Source organism: Mobula hypostoma, chromosome 30 (genome assembly GCF_963921235.1).
Source record: "Mobula hypostoma chromosome 30, sMobHyp1.1, whole genome shotgun sequence".
Classification (NCBI taxonomy): domain Eukaryota; kingdom Metazoa; phylum Chordata; class Chondrichthyes; order Myliobatiformes; family Myliobatidae; genus Mobula; species Mobula hypostoma.
Window position 1 is genome coordinate 21,571,526 of NC_086126.1, and position 11,285 is coordinate 21,582,810.

The following is an 11,285-nucleotide window of genomic DNA, read 5'->3' on the forward strand; positions in this document are numbered from 1 at the left end:
ACAGACTCTCTCACACACACACGCACACTCTCTTGGTCACAAACACATTGAGAATGCCCGATCACCGCGACACACACACACACCGAGAATAAACAAGACACGCACACTGAGAAATAAACACTAGGCGTATACACAGAATATACACCCGACACACACACACACTCACTCTCTCTCACACACACACGCGCGCACACTCTGTCACAAACACATTGAGAATAAGCACCACACACTCAAACGCACACACACACTTTGTCTGTGTGGGTGTCGGGTGTTTATACTCAATTTGCATGTGTGTAAGAGAGAAAGAGAGAGAAAACACCCGACACACACATTAAGAATAAACACCCGGGCGCGCACACATTAAGAATAAACACCCGAGCGCGCACACACATTAAGAATAAACACCCGATACGCACACTTTAAGAATAAACACCCGGCACACACGCATTAAGAATAAACACCCGAGCGCGCACACACATTAAGAATAAACACCCAGCACACACACACACATTAAGAATAAACACCCGGCGCACACACATTAAGAATAAACACCCGGCACACACACACACACATTAAGAATAAACACCCGGCGCACACACATTAAGAATAAACACCTGGCACCCATGCATTAAGAATAAACACCCGGCACACACGCATTAAGAATAAACACCCGATACGCACACATTAAGAATAAACACTCGGCACACACACACACACACACATTAAGGATAAACACCCGATACACACACATTAAGAATAAACACCCGATACGCACACATTAAGAATAAACAGCCGGCACACATGCATTAAGAATAAACACCCGGCACACATACACACACTAAGAATAAACACCCGGCGCGCACACATTGAGAATGTACCTGTGTGTGTGCCGGGTGTCTATTTTGTGTGTTTACGTGTGTGTGTCGGGTGTTTATTCTGAATGTGTGTGAGTGAGAGAGACAAAACATCCGGCACTCACAGACACATTAAGAAAAAACACCAGACACACACACAGAACAAACACTCGGCACACACACGTAGAATATAATCACACTGGCGTTCGCAACGCACGCAGAATACAAAATCAGGATACATGTCCTACCCCCGACCCAGACGGGAACTTACAGCCACCGTAAACATTGGGTGGGATCGGCCCTCTGCGCTGCGAGCTCTGGGTTAAGTAAATCAGGGTCGGGACACTCCCTGCATCGCTCCTTCCCAACCTGGCAGGTCTTGGTCCGCGGAATCCCGGCCACTCCGGGTTTGATTCTGGTGTGATCGACTCCCTGAACAGTTAGGCTGAAGTGTGTTTCATTATGTTCTGCAGTCGTTAAGGACGACTCCACCTTTGGCACCGGTACGTACGCTGTTGGGAGAGCCGACACTAATGAAGTAACGGCCCTGAGGACCAGGGAGGCTTTCGGGTTCGAGGGTTACAGCACAGGGATTTCAGAAAGTGCTGGAAACCCTCAGAAGGTAAAACCGCGTCTGTGAGAGAGAAGCATTTTTGGATTGAAACATTATTTAGCACTGGGAGAGATTAATATGCAGATCGATTTTTCATTGGAGCAGCACAGTAACGTGGCAGTTAGCGTGACGCGATTGCAACGCTGCCGACTCGGGTTCAATTCAGTAAAGTTCTGGTATGTCCTCCCGTGGCCGCGTGAGTTTCCCCCGGGTGCTCCGGTTCCACGTACGGCCCAAAGACGCACTGGTTTGTAGGTTGGTCGCGTAGATGTAACTGGGCAGTGCCAGCCCGTTTGGACGGGAGGGTCTGTTCTGTTAACGCGCTGTGTTGCTAAATCTAAATTGTAGCAGGGATAGATCGGGCAAAGGAAATATCTCTGATCGGATCAGATCTCGGATGTACCACTCAGCAAGTATTAAGATACCTGTGATAACATCTGCTGTAGGACATGTCCGGAGAGAAGGAGTAGCAGATACTCCCGGGGACCTGCACTTAACAGTCTGAGGAACATACATTGCCGATAAGAAGTATTCACCGCCCCGCCCAGGAAGTTTTCATGCTTTATAGTTTTACAACATTGAACCACAGTGGATTTAATTTGGCTTTTTGACATTGATCAACAGAAAAGACTCTTTCGTGTCAAAGTGAAAACAAATTGATTGCATGACTATTGAGGTCTGGACTCTGATTTGGCCACTCCAGGATATTAACTTTGTTGTTTCTAAGCCATTCCTGTGTAGTTTTGTCTTTATGCTTGGGGTCATTGTCTTGCTGGAAAACAAATCTCCCAAGTCTCAGTTCTCGTGCAGACTGCATCAGGTTTTCCTCCAGGATTCCCTGTATTTTGCTGCATTCATTTTACCCTCTACCTTCACAAGCCTTCCAGGGCCTGCTGCAGTGAAGCATCCCCACAGCGTGATGCAGCCACCACCATGCTTCACAAAGGGATGGTATGTTTTTGATGATGTGCGGTGTTTGGCTTACGGCAAACATAGCGCCTAACCTGATGGCCAAAAAACTCAATTTTGGTTTCCTCAGACCACAGAACCTTCTTCCAGCCGACTTCGGAGTCTCCCACATGCCTTCTGGCAAACTCCAGCCGAATTTCATGTGTTTTTTTCCAGCAATGGCTTTCTCATTGCCACTCTCCCATAAAGCTGTGACCGATGAAGCACCCAGGCAACAGTTGTTGTATGTGCAGTCTCTCCCATCTCAGCCACTGAGGCTTGTAACTCCTCCAGATTAGAAACATAGAAAACCTACAACACAATACAGGCCCTTCGGCCCACAATGCTGTGCTGAACATGTCCTTACCTTAGAAATTACCTCGGGTTACCCATTGCCCTCTATTTTTCTAAGCTCCATGTACCTATCCAGGAGTCTCTTAAAAGTCCCTATTGTATCCACTTCCACCACTGTCGCTGGTAGCCCATTCCACGCACTCACCACTCTGCGTAAAAAAAATTTACCCCTGACGTAGGTTGATAGGTTCTTGATTTAGTAAGGGCATGAAATGTTACAGGGAAAAGGCAGGAGAATGGAGTTGATTCCCACTCCCTCCCTTCTCCCTTCCCCTTTTTCCAACCATGATTCCCCTCTCCCTGTCCCCTTCCCACTCTCAGTCCACAATATATACCGAAGGCTTTGGCACTGCTAACTAATTTTTTTTTTGCACTGAGATTGTTAGGTACGTGGAGTGGGCTGTCAGGGGGAACAAGTTTAAGACAGACACATGAACTGTAGGGATATGGACCTCTGTTCTGCTTGGAATACCTGCAGGAAAATTAAACTCAGGGTAGTATATGGTGACATATGGTTGAATCGGCAGTGAGAAAGGCAAATGTGATGTTAGCCTTCATTTTGAGAGGACGAGGAATATAAAAGCAAGGATGTGATGCTAAGGCTTTCTAAGGCACTGGTCAGAGTATTGTGAGCAGATGTGGGCCCCTTATCTAAGAGAGGAAGGTGCTGACATTGGAGACAGACCAAAGGAGGTTCATGCGAATAATTCTGGGAATGAAAGGTAATCATATGAGGAGCATTTGATGGTTGTGTGGCTGTACTCGCTGGAATTTAGAAGAATGAAGGGGGGGGGGAATCTCATTAAAATGTTGAAAGGCCAATATAGAGTGGATGTGGAGAGGATGTTTCCTATAGTGGGGGAGTCTAGGACCAGAGGACACAGATAGAGTGGATGTGGAGAGGATGTTTCCTACAGTGGGGGAGTCTAGGACCAGAGGACGGAGATAGAGTGGATGTGGAGAGGATGTTTCCTATAGTGGGGGAGTCCAGGACCAGAGGGCACAGATAGAGTGGATGTGGAGAGGATGTTTCCTATAGTGGGGGAGTCCAGGACCAGAGGGCACTGCCTCAGAGTAGAAGAACAGAGATGAGGAGGAGTTTGTTTTGCCAGAGGGGTCCATTGCCACAGGCAGCTCTGGAGGCCAGGTTTCTGGGTGCAATTAAGGCGGAGGTTGATCGGTTCTTGATAGGTCAGGGCATGAAGGGAGACGGCAGAAGCATGGGGTTGAGAGGAAAATGGATCAGCTGAGCCGGAATGGCGGAGCAGACTCGATTCTGGACTAATTCTGTCCCATCTCTGAGGGTCTTACATGTATTTTGATAATAAATTTACTTTGAACTCTGACCACGTGCAGGCAGATGTGATTAGATTAGCTTCGCGGCCAGCACAAATATGATGGGCCGAAGGATCTCCCCCTGTTCTACGCTGATCAGTGGGAAAGCTGGGTGACTGCTCCATGCAGGAGGACTTTGGAGACTGAGGTTGTTTCCATGGGAATCCCCACCCAACCATCATGCCCGTGCCTGCTTACACAGGAACATAATCTTCATTAAAGTTTAAAGAATCCTCAAACCCTTGGACCAGTTTAGGCGAGTCCCTGTTGAGTAATGGACTAAAATTCTTGCACTGGATCATGATAATTCTTGCTTCGAGATTCCCTCACGCAATATCGGAGTGTCTTTTGAGAGGGGAATAATGACAATCAGTTCCCCCCCCCCGCCAAAGGCCTTGTGTTGGGATTATTACCGATCACTCCTCCTACCTGGAGCATACGTTACCTCTTGAGGGCGCCAGGGTAGCGTAACCGTTAGTGAGGTGCTCGGGGCAACCTGGAGTTCTGAGTTCAATCCCAGCGCCCTCCGCAAGGAGTCTCTGTACGTCCTCCCCGCGGAATGCGTGGGACTTCCCCGGGCGCTCCGGTTTTCACCCTCAGTCCAAAGACGGTGAATCAGTGATTATAATTTGTCCCGTGGTTAGGTCAGGGTTAAATCGAAGGGTGGCGAGGCTCAAGGGGTCAGGAGGGCCTGCTCCGTGCTGTATCACTAAATAATAAATAATTTTTAAAAACTACAGGTGTCAATCAAAATATCTAAAGACTAAAGAACTTTGAAGATTAGTGTTGTTCTCACTTGTGGGGTGATGGCTGAATCAAATGCATCAGAGGCATTTAATAAGCTCTTAGATAGACACGTGGGTGATAGAGAAGTGGAGGGAAGAATCTTAGATTGATCTTAGGTTGAAAGGTTGGCACAATATTGCCGGCCGAAGGGCCTGTACTGTGCTATAATGTTCTACGTGCATTATTTGCACGGCAATGACCAACACAGGCTGAGGAGAGCCCGCAATTGTCACCCTGCATCGGGCATCAACACAGCACACCCGCAACTCTCTAACTTTTGGACCGTGGGGAGAAACCAGAGCACGCGGCGGAAACCCACACGGTCACGGGGAGAACACATAAATTCCTTACAGACAGTGGCGGGAATTGAGCCCTGATCTTCCAATCGTAAAGCATTGCACAAACTGCTATGCCAGGGTGCCAAGCAGAAACCCGAATAAAATAGCTAAAATAAACTTACTTCAGGTAACCAGAGATGGTAACGGGGACGAGCTCCCACTACCTATTAAATGCTCCCAATGGCATGCGTCTCAAATAGCCTCTGACGACCCAGTCCATGGGTGACTTACTAGCTAATCCCTGCGGAACCGTTTCTACTGACAGGAAAAGGGGCAAAGGCGGGTTACTGGCACCTTAAAACCAGTCGCTTCGGGCAGAGGGGGCTCACCAGCCTCGGTTGGCAGCTCATCCAGGGGAAGGAAAACTCTGATCTCAAACTTCCGCTGCCTTGCAGCTACACCCACTCATAGGGGAGGCTTCATAAAAATCTGGAGCTGGCAGTCCAACGTTAAATGGCAACTCCTGCGACGCCACTGATGCAAAACTGTATTGGTCTCTGCCAATCCTTTGGATTCATCAGAGGGCGAGCCTGCTGCATGGGCAACAGCTGGTTCTCCATATTGTACTGCCCTGGACTACTTATCTTGTAGACAGCTAGGGTGCAACATCCAATGGTCGACCCCAGTGAACGGAGGGCGTCACAGTGTGAGACTCTGCAAGAGAGCCTGAGAGTCTCTATAAAATTTAGCTTCCAGATTGGCACTGGGAATAAAGAAAGAGTTTGGGGGTGTAGCTACAGTGGAAAAGAGAGGAAGAAAGCTGTGGTTTAGTTGGTCATACCAGACTTTGTGGTGTGGATTGGGATCCCATTGCATCCAAGGGGGATTCTGTTACTGGGGAGGATTGTCGAGTGACAGGGTTAGAGAAATGGGAAAGGGCCCATTCGAGGCCTTTGCTTACCCTAGAGCCAAATGTGGGTCTGTGAGGTCCCTGCTGTCTACGTGGAGTTTGCTTGTTCTCCCTGTGACCCCATGTCTCTGTTTTTGTTTCACAATTGGGATCAAAGGTTAACGCTCCTAGTTTGTAGGTGAGTGATCAAATCATGTGTGTGTGTGGGGTGGGGGAAGTGTGGTTAATGTGAATGTGGGGAGGACAAGAAAAATGAACATTGGATTAATGTAAATAGGTGGTTGATGTTTGGCCTGAACTCGGAGACCCCGTTTCCATTGCTGTATCCCTGATTCTGTGGGAGGGCGATGGGGTGGGGTATGACTGTGTGGTGGCTCGTTGTTCATCAATGATCAATCCTCCAAAAATACATCTCCTCACTTTTCTCCACCTGCTGTTTTTCTGTGCATCCAACCAATCCTCGATCGTGTTCATCATCGTAAATGGCGCCCATGACTACTTTCACGATCAACAACAGCAATTGCAAACTAGTTAATATCAATACCAGAATTTTGAGGAATCCAGAACAGCGACTGCTGAAGAGAAGAGGAGGCACGGGAAGGATCCTACTGCCCAAGTTCCCGTGTCCCCACTGGTCCAGAGTCTGCAGATCCAGAATTGGCCTCTACAGTCACCAACAATGGTGCCATGCTCCTGAGGACCCCTTTCCCCTCCTGATCTTCTCAAGTGAAGAACCAACCTTCAATACCAATTCCATTCACATCCAGATTATCATTATCTAAAATAAACACAGAGTCCCATCACCAACCCTTCTGGCATACCACAGGTTTCCAATCATAAAATCTATTCTTTGCTTTCAGCATCTCCCTCCCATCACCAAAACCATTTCAGATCCAATTTGCTAGATTATCTGGATCACAAGGGCCTTTCAAGATGAGTCCCCCATGTGGGACTTTGTCAAAGGTAGTCATGTTAACCACCGAGTCAATATGATTAAAAATCAATCTGATTAATTAAATGGAATCTTCCCTTACGATACCATTCTGAATATCCTAATCAATCCCTGCCTCTCCAAGTGCAGATTAATCCTATCCCTTAAAAGGTAGCCAATAAATTCCCTACCACGGATATAACACTCACCAGTCTTTAATGGATTATTTTTCGGGCCCTTCTTGAACAAAGGTCCGAACTCGTCCTGTAGCTATCTAGCACCTGAGACCAGTGAAGGCTTGAAGGTTGCTGTCAGAATGACCCATGTGTCTCCCAAAGAGATGGAAGGGTGTGGTACTAGGGAGAAGGCTGTTGGGACGGTGAATTGAGGAGGAGGGGGCAATGCGGTGTGAGAGAAGATCAGCTGACTGACAAGGTATGGGAAGGAATAAAAGGGCCTTTCCTGGTTGGCTGCCAGTCACTACTGGGCAGATACACTCGTGAAGTTTAAGAGACTACTAGATAGGTATATGGAGGAATTTAAGGTGGGGGGTTATATGGGAGGCAGGGTGTGAGGGTCGGCACAACATTGTGGGCCGAAGGGCCTGTACTGTTCTATGTTCTCTGTACCCTAGGGGTCAGTGCTGAGTCCACTACCTTTCACGTTATATGTCAGTGATCTGGATGACAGAATTGATGACAGAATTGATGGCAGGGGCAGGTAGTGTTGAGGAACAGGGAGTCTGCAGAAGGAGCCTAACGTCGGTGGTGAGGAAACTGCTGGAGTCAGTTATCAAAGATGTGATAACAGCGCATTTGGAAAGCGGTGAAATCATCGGACAAAGTCAGCATGGATTTGTGAAAGGAAAATCATGTCTGACGAATCTCATAGAATTTTTTGAGGATGTAACTAGTAGAGTGGATAGGGGAGAACCAGTGGATGTGGTATATTTGGATTTTCAAAAGGCTTTTGACAAGGTCCCACACAGGAGATTAGTGTGCAAACTTAAAGCACACGGTATTGGGGGTAAGGTATTGATGTGGATAGAGAATTGGTTAGCAGACAGGAAGCAAAGAGCGGGAATAAACGGGACCTTTTCAGAATGGCAGGCGGTGACTAGTGGGGTACCGCAAGGCTCAGTGCTGGGACCCCAGTTGTTTACAATATATATTAATGACTTGGATGAGGGAATTAAATGCAGCATCTCCAAGTTTGCGGATGACACGAAGCTGGGTGGCAGTGTTAGCTGTGAGGAGGATGCTAAGAGGATGCAGGGTGACTTGGATAGGTTGGGTGAGTGGGGAAATTCATGGCAGATGCAATTTAATGTGGATAAATGTGAAGTTATCCACTTTGGTGGCAAAAATAGGAAAACAGATTATTATCTGAATGGTGGCCGATTAGGAAAAGGGGAGGTGCAATGAGACCTGGGTGTCATTATACACCAGGCATTGAAAGTGGGCATGCAGGTACAGCAGGCGGTGAAAAAGGCGAATGGTATGCTGGCATTTATAGCGAGAGGATTCGAGTACAGGAGCAGGGAGGTACTACTGCAGTTGTACAAGGCCTTGGTGAGACCACACCTGGAGTATTTTGTGCAGTTTTGGTCCCCTAATCTGAGGAAAGACATCCTTGCCATAGAGGGAGTACAAAGAAGGTTCACCAGATTGATTCCTGGGATGGCAGGACTTTCATATGAAGAAAGACTGGATGAACTGGGCTTATACTCGTTGGAATTTAGAAGATTGAGGGGGGATCTGATTGAAACGTATAAGATCCTAAAGGGATTGGACAGGCTAGATGCAGGAAGATTGTTCCCGATGTTGGGGAAGTCCAGAACGAGGGGCCACAGTTTGAGGATAGAGGAGAAGCCTTTTAGGACCGAGATTAGGATAAACTTCTTCACACAGAGAGTGGTGAATCTGTGGAATTCTCTGCCACAGGAAACAGTTGAGGCCAGTTCATTGGCTATATTTAAGAGGGAGTTAGATATGGCCCTTGTGGCTACGGGGGTCAGGGGGTATGGAGGGAAGGCTGGGGCGGGGTTCTGAGTTGGATGATCAGCCATGATCATAATAAAGGGCGGTGCAGGCTCGAAGGGCCGAATGGCCTACTCCTGCACCTATTTTGTATGTTTCTGGCCCAAAGGGCCTCTGCTGCTCGTTTACACCCAAGTGACCCATTAACTGTCCTGTGACAATGTTTCATGTAGATGTGCTCAGTGACGGGGAGGGATTTACCCGTGATGGACTGGGCCGTATCCACTGCCTTTTGTCAGATTTTTGGTTCAAGGGCATTGGTGTTTCCATACCAGGCTGTGATGCAGCCAGTCAATATACTCTCCACCACACACCAGTAGAAGTTTGTCAAAGTTTTAGTTTGACCAACTTCTACAGATGAAGAATGGATGCTAATTTTGAAACTCAGGCAGCATACTTCACTCTCCATGCCATGTTAACCTGTTTCAGTTAAACACCTTGGATAAAGGCACACTAACCCATCCACTTCAGCTGGTTACAAGCATACAGTAGAGATGTCTAAGGACTTGCAAGATTTTCCGTGCATTTGGTGTCCTGAAGCACATGTCCAACTGACCAATTCTATTTTAACCCTGTCCTTTTTTAATCGTGGATTTCAGATATGGGAGGAAACTAGGGCACCCAAAGAAGACCCACACGGTCACAGGGAACATGTACAAGCTCCTTACAGACAGTGGTGGGAAATTAACCTAGGTTGGTGTGGGAATCAGGTATCTATGTTATTTTTTGGTCTGTAGGGGCCAAGTATCTATTTTCTGTCTGTACTGTATGTTGTGGTCCATTTATTATGGTAATGGCTTGGGGTGTGGTAGAAGCAAATAAGTACAGTTACACATTCACTCTTGGACTAGTTGTTAGCCTGAGGGAGTGAGCCACGGGGAATGATAGTTTTGTTAACCGCTTAAGTACACTAACTTTGCTGATTGGAACACCAAATTAGTTTGACTGCTAAATATACTTAGTATATATCTAGTTAGAATGTTTAGATTTGAATGCTGAGGTCACTATATCGCTAATTTAGTTTTGTTAGCTTTTTATCGATACAAGTTCCTGATCAGCTGCAGGGGCAGCAGCTTGCTCTCTGTATCGTCCGGCCCCGGCTTGCGTGTCGCATCGACAGCCAGGATGCAATGTCCATGGTCGACCCTGACCAATGGAGGCCGCACAAGCTGCAGACACCAGAAATATAACATTTAAAACAAAACCATAAAACTGCTCAAAGTCTGCACACACAAACTGCCGCAGAGGCTCAGCATCTATAGAGAGAGGAGTAAACAGTAAAGCTTCAGGCCAAGACCCTTCATCAGGTCTGCGCGAGGGAGACAGAAAGATCTCCGAGCGGGCATGAAAGTTCGTCAAGCTGAAACATTGGTGCTGTTTCTCCCCCCGCAGAGGCTGCCTGACCTACCGAGTGTTTTGCCATGGTCACTTTTTGCCTTGCATGGACTGTGGTGAGAGACACTGGCAACCCTCTCTCTGCGAGAGGTTGGGCAGTGCATTATTTTAATGTGACCGGGTGGATTTCCTAGTACTCATTCCCAGGATGTGGATGTTTCCCACGCCTAGATGTCCCTGAGAGGATAGAGGTTCGGGACCTGGACCCAAAGACAATGAAAGGAGAGGGTCAATTTCCAGCTTTTGATTAGGATTAAAAAATATTAGCTTTATGTCACACAGACATTGAAACATACAGTGAAATGCATCGTTTGCTGTCAAATCAAATCAGCGAGGATCATGTGCTGCGCAGTCCACAATCGTCGCCAAACTTCTGCTGCCAACATAGCATGCCCACCACTCACAAACTCCAACCCATACGTCCTTGGACTGTGGGCAGATACAGGATCATCAGGAGGAAATCCACACGGTCACGGGGAGAACATGCAAACTCCTTACAGACAGCGGCGGTATTCGAACCCCGATCAATGATTGCTGTTGAGCGATATGCTAAACATTATGCTACTGCGTCACCTGTATGGGTTGGGAAGGGGTGCCTAGCTTGTGTGGGGGCACATGAGCTGTCACTTTTGCTCTTCTCAGTGGCAGGACTCATGGGAGGTACTGACGAAGCCTTGTGGGGTAAATCCTGTGGGCGAGATCATGGGCAGTGCACTGGTGTTGGAGGGAAAGAGAGCCTGGGCACGTGCATGGGCTGCTGGTCAAAGGAGACCACTCTGTCATAGAGTCAGAGAGAGATATGGCATGGAATCAGGCCCTACGGCCCATCACATCCGTGCTCA

General features: G+C 47.6%; 1 protein-coding gene across 1 annotated transcript in view; it reads right to left on the bottom strand.

Annotated features, from left to right (window-relative positions):
- The window catches only part of gpha2 (glycoprotein hormone subunit alpha 2), a 7,032-nt gene extending 5,254 nt beyond the window's left edge, over window positions 1-1,778 (bottom strand). Inside the window, exon 1 of the mRNA XM_063036318.1 lies at window positions 1,126-1,778. The gene's annotated coding sequence lies outside the window, so the exon portion shown is untranslated. The remainder of the gene's footprint in view (window positions 1-1,125) is intronic.
- Between the last annotated feature and the right edge of the window lie 9,507 nt (window positions 1,779-11,285).